We start from the raw sequence: 10,566 nt of genomic DNA on the forward strand, positions 1-10,566 counted from the left end.
TTGGGGGGGGGGGGGATTCTGTGCAAGAGAGCTTGCCTAAACAAGGCTTTTCAATGCAGCATAATCTGTTCTCAAGATTAATCAGAACAAGCCAGGCACAGTGGCACACACCTGTAATCCCAGCGGCTTGGTAGGCTGAGATGGGGGATTGAGTTCAAAGCCAACCTCACTCAGCAAAAGAAAGGCACTAAGCAACTTAATGAGACCTTGTCTCTGAATAAAATACAAAACAGGGCTGAGGATGTGCCTCAGTGGTTGAGTGCCCCTAAGTTCAATCCCTGGGACCCCCAAAACAAAAACAAAATAATTAACTATACAGTAAGACTGGTTTCCACTTGTAAAGTTATTCAGCAAAGAACTGTCGAGTGCTGAAAACAGAAAGCAAAATGGAAACATGCTATTTCTCTACAAATGGTAAGGGCACTACATGATCAATTTCCAGAATGTTTATTTGGAAGCAGTGGGCTACTTTACCTGTAGAGGCTGGAATCACCTGTTTCAGTTAGCAGCTGACAAATAATAATATTGTAAATAAGTTAGATACATTAAAAACAACTGAATAAAACTGGAATTCCACTGCATTTATTTTCGAAACTAGAAATAGACAGTGGCACATCACTATAATCCCAATTAAGTAACTCAGGAGGCTGAGGGAAGAGGACTGCCAAGTTGAAGGCCATCCTGAGCAATAATTTAGCAAGACCCTAACTCAAAAAGGGTTGGGAATTTGGCTCATTGATTAAGCACACATGAGTTCAATCTCCAGCACCAGAGGGTGGACAGTTGAGCTTGGGGTTTAGCTCAGCTGTAGAGCATTCACCCAGCCAGCATGTGCAAGGCCAGAGTTCAAACCCCAGCACAGCAAGGAAAAAAAAAAAAAAAAAAAGATCCAGCTGGGCACAATAGCCCACACCCAGCTACTTAAGAGGCTAAGGCAGAAAGATGGCAAATTTAAGTACAGGCTCGGCAACTTAGTGAGACCCTGTCTCAAAAATTTAAAGGGGCCTGGTTATGTAGCTCGGTGGTAGAACACCCCTGAGTTTGATACCAAATACCACATTAAAAAAATAAAGTAAGGCCAGGCATGGTGGCCTATAATCCTAGTGGCTTGGAAGGTGGAGACAGAAGGATCAAAGCCAGCCTCAGCAACATCAAGGCACTAAGCAACTCAGCAAGACACATTCTCTAAATAAAATACAAACTAGGGCTGGGGATGTAGCTCAGTGGTCAAGTGCCCCTGAGTTCAATCCCCAATCCCCACCCCAGTCCCCACAAAAATAAATAATAAATTTTGAAATAGCAAAAAATTCACTAAAGAGCAGCAGGTCTCATTTGAGTTCCAGATACTTCTGGATAGTTAAGAGCAGAAAAGTAAAGCTCAGGTAAATATTAAACATGTTTACTATTTTATTCTTTTCTCCAGAGACAGTCCTCTCCTGAGTAAAAAGAGGAGGGAAAGAGGGGAAACAGCATCAAAAACAGCTGCGGTTATCTCTAGGAGTATAATTCGTCAAGGCTTCGTTCACATCCCATCCACGACCCCTAAAGAAATCAAATTAGAGACCTCTTTCTGACATTTATTCTGCTATTAAGTCACTCTTAATATTATTTTGCAAGATAAATCGGTCAACAATATTATTTCAATTCTAAGATCTTCCAATTTACAGAAAATATCCTCACATGCATTAAGCGACCTTCTAAAATGGTGGTGGGGGGGGAATCATCCCTTGGGGAGGATAATTTTACTATTTTAAACAATTTAAAGATAAAATTATTCTGGAATTTAGCACTGAAATTTCTGCTTTAAACATGTAAACTGCGGGTACACATGTAAATTTAAGAAATATCTATATAGGTGCTAGCAACAAAGAGTTAACAGGGGTTATCTCTTCAGAGTGGGAGGATAGACAGGATGGGAGCAAGAGAGGGATCGAGTACTTCTGACTCTGCATAATTTTTCTAGCCACAAGTTCATGGATGTGCAGATGTGTTTTGTATGTATTTTATTGTTACAGTATTGTGGTTTGAACCCTGGGGCCATGTGCATGCTAGGCCAAGTGTTCTACCACTGGCCTATATTCCCCAGCCCTAGCTATTTATTTTTTTATGTTGTCCAGGCTGGCCTTTAACTCCTGGGCTCAAAAGATCCTTCCACCTCAGCCTCCTTAGTAACTGGGATTACAATTACAGACTTAAGCCACCACCCTGGATGTTTTTAAGTTTATTTATTATTATTCAAACACACACAAAAGTAGAAAGGACAGAATAAGGATCCAAGTGCACCAACGGTCCAACTTCAAAAATTCTCAACACTCTGGCTGGGTGTATTGGCACCCAATTGTAAACCCAGCTACTTGGGAGACGGAGGCAGGAGGATTACAAGTTCAAGGCCAGCCCAGGCAATTTAGCAAGACCCTGACTCAAAAAATAAAAAGGGCTAGGGATGTAGCTCAGGGACAGAGGGCCCCTGGATTCAAACCTCAGCAATCATATCCCTCCCAAATTTTTTTCCCACATCATTTCCTACCCTTTATAAAAACTAACCAATCTGTCTGAAACCATAAGACACTAAATGTCCAGGGACTTGGCCTCTGACTAAGTAGTCTCATCACTGCACATGAAGCAATCTACCTACAACAACTTCAGGCAGCAATAATCCGACTTAAAAAAGATGAGTTCCCAGAGTGAGTCAGGGTGCTACATCCTATCCAGTGAAGGACAACTGGGCTGCTGGCTTCTTTCCATCACAGCCAGCAAAGAGGTCAAATTTCTTTCCAGCTTTTCAACCAGAGTCTCAGTTTCTGGTCCTATCCTGTGGCAAACTCCACTCTTTCCATCATTTACCTTTCAAAAGAACATGACCATGTTATTTCTCAATAACATGGAAAAGTAGAAAAACCCAAGAGATTAATATTTTACATGAGGCACAGAACACAGCAGGCAGAAGGGCACTATTTCAAAGCTGATTCCCACACAGGAACCTGAATTTTGTGAAGTTCTTTCTTAACTGATAAATCCCTGCTAGATGGAAAAGGAATCCATAATCCCAACATATAATAAGCAACCACATTCCATTCACATTCTTCCATAATGTTATTTCAAGATGTGACAAAGGTGGGTATTAAGTAAGTAAAGAAATATGCTAAAGTAAATTATCAATCTAAAAACGCCCAGTCCCAGATGAAATCAGATTGTCACTTTATCATACTAGCCAGGTTATACAGTTAGTAGCAGCTCTGGTAGCAGAAAATAACTGGATTAAAATCTTGCTTCTGCCACCTATTAGCTGGATAAAATACTGTCAATCTTCCTAATGTGACCTTCACCTCATAGAATAACCATGGGAATTAAAGAAGTACCTATATAAAAAGTGCTTGGCACACAGTAGGTAAGTTCATATCTTAAGCTATGTTTAACTACAACCCCAGAAGTGACCAGGTGGTGATATTTAGAACTTCCCTGGGAATAAACAAGCTTTGCCACTGATTCTATTTTTCTTGCATTTACAAGTCTATAAGTAATCAGATATACTCCTACATGGAACAATCAAGGCTTTTATATTTTAGTGGCTAAATTAGCATGTATCACATAGAAGAGGTGCACTAGAAGGTACCATCAAGGAAGATATAGGTCAAAAGACCATGCCTTTGGAAGACAAATGTCTGTTAGCTGTTAGCAGAGAAAAATCATCAGCAAACTGAGGGGCTATTCATTTAAACTTTGTCATCACAATATCACCACTATAGGTAACTTGTGATATCCCCTCAAGGATTTACTCAATGTCTATTAAGCTCAGGATCATGTACGCAATAAATGTTTCATCATCAGGGAACAGAATAGTAGGCAACTCCTCCAGGGGATCCTCTCCTGTCTCTCTCACAGAGGGTAATAGAGATTTTAGTTCCCATTTTAAATGAGTGTAGGAGAACATTTTCTTCCCATTTTTTTAAATGCCTTTGTTTATTTATTTATTTATTTTTATGTGGCACCGAGGATTAAACCCACTACTTCACACTTACTAGGCAAGCACTCTACCACTGAGCTATATATAACCCAGCCCTCTTCTCATTTCTTACAGGATATCTTGGCTTTTCTAACTTAAAAAAGACACCATAATATGTTAACTAATGACCTACAGTTTCCTTCCAACTCTCATTATTAAACTAAATAAGCAGCAAATCATGACACTGAGTTTCTTTGTTGGGGCAGTAGTGGGGATTGACCCCAGCATGCAAGACAAGCACTCTATCATTGAGCTACATTCCCAGCCCCACTTAACTGGTTTTTTTTTTTTGTTGTTGTTGTTGTTGTTTTAATGAATATGTTATTAGCCAGGTGCAGTGGCACAAGCCCATAACCTCAGAGAGGTGGGAGGATCACAAGTTCAAGGCTAGCCCCAGCAACTTGGCAAGACCCTGTCTCAAAATAAAAAGAAATGGGGATGTAGCTCATTGGGGTAAAGCACTGCTGGCTTCAATCCCCAGTACTGGGGAAAAAAAAAAAAAAAGTCATGTACTTTTTCAATACAACACTGAGTACTGAAACAAGATTAAATAAATGGAAGAAAAATACAAATTCTAGAAAATACACCCTGTAGCTGAGTGTGGTGGTACACACCTATAATGCCACAGACTCTGGAGGCTGATATAGAAGGATCACAAATTCAAGGCTAGCTTGGGCAACTAAGCAAGACCATCTCAAAGTTATTGGTTTTTTAAAAAAGGAGGTGGTGGCAGCTGGAGGTGTACCTTGGTAGTCAAGTATCAACTCAATACACAGTACCACAAAAGAAAATATACTCTGTAAAACATCCTTGTAAGGTTAGATTTTCTTTTCTGGTGCTGGGAATCAAACCCAGGGTTCGTCATGCCAGGTAAACACTCCACAGCTGAGGTACACCTCCAGACCAAAGTTGGCTTTTCAAATTCGTAGAAAGAGAAAATATTAGTGACTATTTGATAGGCCTATCTAATCCTTATTACAGACATTATAAATAATTTGCTCAGATTGTATTCATTATAAAAGGACAAAAAGATAATAACAACAGAATACAGCAATAATAACAGAATAATCGCCAGACACTGTTCTTAGTGCTTTATAAATTCACTTAATTCACAAACTGCTATTAGAAACACAGTATGTATTAGTACCCCCATTTTTTTTTCTCTAGCTGTTAACTCCAGACAGGATCCAAAGAGTTTTGCAATCTCTTCTCTGGGTGGTGGGGGTGTTATTTCTGGGTACTGGGGATTGAACTCATGGGCATTCGGCCACTGAGCCACATTCCCCAACCCTATTTTGTATTGAGATGCTAAGCACCTCACCATTGCTGAGGCTGGTTTTGAACTTGCGATTCTCCTGTTTCAGCCTCCCAAACCACTGGGATTACAGGCATATGCCCAGCTTCTTCTCTGGGTTTTATGGAGGTTTCCTTTACCCTCTGTGTTAGCCTCTTAAAGTACTGTGTCAACCTTAAGAAGGCACAGAAAAGGGCACAGTACTCCTATTTTAATAAGAGGAAACGATCCACATCTATTTCATCTCACTGCTTCATTAAGGCAACATAAAGGAGCTGTAGAAAATTAATAATAGCCAGGAAGATCACAAATTCAAAGTCAGCCTCAGCAATTTAGCAAGACCCTGACTCAAAATAAAAAAGGGCTGAGGACATGACTCAGTGGTTAAGTGCCCCTGGGTACAATCCCCAATACCAAAATAATAACAACAAAGCACAGGTGAAAAAATAAACAGAAAAAAAAATAAATAAAAATAAACAGAAGGTTAGAAAACATGGCCCAGGAAATCCCTCAGAAAATGGAACAAAAATGCAGAGGTGCAAACAGCAGGGGAAAAAGGATAAAATTATCGGATCAGTCCCAAAGACTCAGCATCCAAATAATAGACATAGGAGAAGAATAAAGAAAATGAAGAAGAGCCTGGCACAGTGGCACATGCCTGTAATCCCAGCAACTCAGGAGACTAAGGTGGGAGGATTGTAAAGTTCAAGGCCAGCCTCAGCATATTAGCAAGGGCCCTATACAACTTAGTAGATTCTTGTCTTAAAAATGAAAGAGGCTGGGGATGTAGCTCATTGGTAAAGCAACTCTGGGTTCAATCCCCAATACAAAAAAAAAAAAAAAGAAGAAGAAGAGGAGGAAAACCTAAGACCTAATTTGAATCTATTGAGTGCATAGCCCACTAGATGAAAACAGCCACAACAAGAAGATCATTATAAAATTTCAGAACACTGGGACAAAGAGGTCTAAAGGTTTCAGGTTACATACAGGTTATCTCACCAATGGTGGAGGCCAAAAGACAACAGAATAGGATCTTCAAAATTTTCAAGGAAAATATTTCCAAATTTCAATTCTATACCTGATCAAATTAATAATCAATGTAAGGATAAAATGAAAGCTTTCAGATATGTAATGTCTAAAACATTTACCTCTCATGTTGTGCACCTTCTTCAGGAAGCTAACAGAAAAAGGTCAAGGTACTCTTCCAAAACCAATAGCTCAATCAAGGGGGAGAAAAATCTGAGATTGGACCCAGCCCAGGAGAGGGAGGGGATTCATCAGGATGATGTCAAGATCAGGACAGCTGCACTGTGCTGCTGCCTACAGCACATGTTCATATTAGGCGAAGCAGAAGGGATCTCCAAAAGAACAGAACGCACCAGGCAGCCAAAGTGCACACATGTCCTCAGGAAGATCTACACTGCTGGCCAGAGTATGGTAAGGAATTACTGATAAAAACACAGAAATAAAGCACAACAACAAAAAAGGTTAATTATTAACAGAGAAAACAAATAGTTGTGCAAAAAAGGAAAAGTAATCACGGCATGCAACATGACTGGACTTTGAAAAAAACTGTATATAAACATAATATTATCGGTCAAGTATACTGCTCTAACCAAAAACACATTATAACTGGTATGAGAAAAATTTGCACATGTGAGATGGACATGGAAGCCTGACAAAAACCATCACACTAACCTGATTACTTAGAGAAGTAATACCAAAAGAAAGAGCAGAGGGCTGGGTTGCGGCTCAGTGGTAGAGCGCTTGCCTAGCATGTGTGAAACACTTGGTTTAATCCCAGGAACCACATAAAAGTAGCTGATGGTCTGATATGACTAGGTATTATTTTATTTGCACATATATCAACAAAATTTTGGGGACTGGGGATATAGCTCAGTGGTGGAGCACTCACCTAGCATGCAAAAGGCCCTGAGTCTGACTCCCAGCACTGCAAAAAAAAAAAAGTTTTGTTTTGTTTTTTTAAGTACAGATAAACTGTAAAATGCTATTTATTCATTTTTGGTACTGGGAATCAAACTCAAGTGCTTTACCACTGAGCTACATCCCCAGTCTTTTTTTTTTTTTTGAGATAGCATCTTGCTATATTGCTGAGGGCCTAACTGCTAAATGAACTTGCAATCCTCCTGCCTCCATCTCCCAACTTGCTAGGACTGGTACAGGCCATGTACCATTTTGCCCAGCTTAGAAGATGCTTTTTAAAGAAAATGTATTACATAAAGAAATCAAACATATACAACGATTTATGCACCACACTCATCCATGATAAGGGAAAACAAGGAAAAGGCTAATTATCTACCAAAAAGAGATGAGTTAAGACATTCTATGAAACATTCATTATGAAATGCCTTGAGCCACTAAAAAATCCAAAGGGAAAAAATCTGTTGTTTATTAAAACCATGTGACAAAAATTACAATTCCAGCCAGGGGTGGGTGGCACATGCCTGTAATACTTAGGAGGCTGAGGCAGGAGGATTCCAAGTTCAGAGCCAGTCTCAGCAACTCAGCAATGGCCTCAGAAACTTAGCATGTTTCTGTCTCAAAATAACATGGGGGGGGCACCCTGGGAATATGGCTCAGTGGTTAAGACCCCCATATTTAATCCCTGACACCCCAAAGAAGAAAACCAAACAAAAATTTATAACTACAATTTTGATTAAACAAACACATTCAAGTAACATGCACATGAAAAAGACTGCTCACCAAAATATTTACATATATACACAAACATATGTATCTCTACACATATACACTTATTAAATCTGTAGATTTAATAAATGCTGCTTATGAACATAGAACTTCCATTAAGGAATCCCATAGATAATCAACTTTCAACATATAACACTGGTTTTACAAATCAGTGAAGTTATTAGTTCTTTTTTTAAACTATTATCAATTTTATTAATCCATATATTCAAAGTATTTTCATTTTACTAACATTGTCAATACAAAATGACTAATTAGATATTTTAGTCTTTTTGCATATTCAATCTTCAAAAAATACTGTTTTTTATACTCATAGCAATTTGAGCTACCCATTTTTTAAAAAAATTTGATATTATCCGTTCTTTTCAGTCACCACACATTTACCTTATTAGAACAATGACTTGACATGCACTAGATCCAAACACTTTCTCCAAAGAACACTGGCAGCACTACTGGCTTCTCCGATTTACAAAGTCAGGATGCAATCCTGGAATAAGACAAACAAGTGATAAAATGGTTACCCATTTTTTCCATACCTTGCAGATTAGATTCCATTACTGGTGTCTGAAATCCATAAGCAAAAACTCCAGCCCTCGATTTTATTTCCAATGGACACCAGGATTCTCTGGCAAAATGTACTGGTCTGATGGTCTGCCTCTGGTCAACTGTCTAACGCATATCTTCATCCATTCAACCTCCTACAGCATGGAAAGCTAAAACTGTCATTCTTGTAACCTAACACTTCTACTGGCAATATCAGGTGCTAGGGTTTGCATTATGCAAGACTAGTTTGCAAGCTTCATAATTCAACCCGGTGAACTTTGAAACAAGTAAAAAATTGAACTGAGATATGCAAAACTAAATTAACAAAAACATGTCAAGTTAAAATACCCCCTATCTCCATCCCTAAAGGCACATGCACAAAAAACCTTTCTATTCCAGTTGTCCAAATATTCCTAGATCTATGGGGGTGGGGTTCTGGCTCAGTCGTAGAGTGCTCGCCTAGCATGTGTGAGACACTGGATTTGATCCCAGCACTACATAAAAATAAAGATATTGTGTCCACCTACAATTAAAAATAAATATTTAAAAAAATTTAAAACATAATATTCCTAGATCTATGAACACAGTCATAAATTAAAGCTAGATAGAATATTACCCACAACACATAGGATAACCAAGTTCTAAAACCAGAAAACTCATAATGTCCTCACTCCTGCTTGTTACTGAAGTGTTACTGTTCACGAAGATGCAGTCTCGATATTTATCTTCCTTTCTGCATTTACTCAGCATTCACTCTGTCAAGATGGGACACGCTGGGTAACCACCTCAGCTTTCTCTGGACTCTATAACTTGAATCCTTGCCCATTTAGTCAGGAAGGAAAATCTCTCCTAAAACTATGGATCCAAACTCTTTGCACCCATAGAATCCTCAAACTACAATGTCTCCTACCCTTTCATCAAATGCTCAAACATTCCTTTGAGGGTCTCCTTCCCCAAAAGATGTCCCTGGCTCTCCTAGGCAGGTTAGGTACTGTGACACCCTAGGCAGATCTCTCATTACACCCATTTCATGATCTGTTGTTAAATGTCAATTTCCTCACTGGACTATAAACTAGTTTTTGTGATTTTTTTTAAGTTTGTAGATGACACAATACCTTTATTTATTTATTCTATGTGGTGCTGAGGATCAAACCCAGTGCCTCACATATGCTAGGCAAGCACTTTACCACTGAGCTACAACCCTAGCCCAGCACACAGTACTTATAAGACAAACTGCTGTGGCACATTCTGGCTGCTAAATGAAGAATAAATTTTAAAGGACAAGGGCAGAAAAAAATCAGTAGACATTGCCTAAAATAATTCACGTAAAGGACAGCAATGCCTTAGACCACAGCATAGCTCAAAATACTCCTAGCATTCCACACACTACTAGAACATAATTCCTAAATCCAAACAAAGGGTAAATGCTAATATTTTCAGACCACACAATCGTATCTCTATTGTAAACAACAGCAATTTTTTTTTTCTTACCTCACTTCAGGCTCCCTTGGCAACCAGAGAAACAAAGATAAGGAAACACAAGGATAACCTTGCCCTCTCTTCTGACCCCTAATGTCAAAGCTAGTCCTCTAAACCATGAGGCACATGTTTAAATAATATTTGAGGGCTAATGTTGTTCTGGCTTCAAAAGCATAACCATAGCAACGAAAGTAAATAAAAGGGGCTGGAGTTGTGGCTCAGTGGTAGAGTGCTTGCCTAGCATGCAAAAGGCACTGGGTTTGATCCTCAGCACCACATAAATGTAAAATAAAAAAAAAAAAAAAATAGGTTGTGTCCACCTAAAACTTAAGAATAAATATTTTTTTTAAAAAGGTAAATAAAAGGGCTAGGGATATAGCGGGAGGTTTGCAAGTTCAAAAGCAGTCTCAGCAACTTAGACAGACCCTGTCTCAAAATTAAAACGGCTAGGGATGTAACTCAGTGATAAAGCACCTCTGGGTTCAATCCCCATTACCAAAAAAAAAAAAAAAAAAAAAAA

At 38.9% G+C, this 10,566-nt stretch overlaps 1 protein-coding gene and 1 non-coding gene across 3 annotated transcripts in view; both read right to left on the bottom strand.

The window, feature by feature from the left end:
* Positions 1-10,566, bottom strand: part of Thrap3 (thyroid hormone receptor associated protein 3) — a 56,828-nt gene that overhangs the window by 29,071 nt on the left and 17,191 nt on the right. Inside the window, exon 2 of one of the 2 annotated variants that reach the window (XM_015485268.2) lies at positions 8,409-8,511. The gene's annotated coding sequence lies outside the window, so the exon portion shown is untranslated. Of the gene's footprint in view, positions 1-7,212; positions 7,249-8,408; positions 8,512-10,566 lie in introns of those variants that run through there. The other variant, XM_048815748.1, reaches the window with a different exon arrangement.
* Positions 5,378-5,484, bottom strand: LOC125610429. Its single transcript, XR_007340449.1, has one exon. It is a non-coding gene; the product is annotated as a small nucleolar RNA SNORA26 (small nucleolar RNA).

This window comes from Marmota marmota, unplaced genomic scaffold (assembly GCF_001458135.2).
Source record: "Marmota marmota marmota unplaced genomic scaffold, marMar, whole genome shotgun sequence".
NCBI classification, from domain to species: domain Eukaryota; kingdom Metazoa; phylum Chordata; class Mammalia; order Rodentia; family Sciuridae; genus Marmota; species Marmota marmota.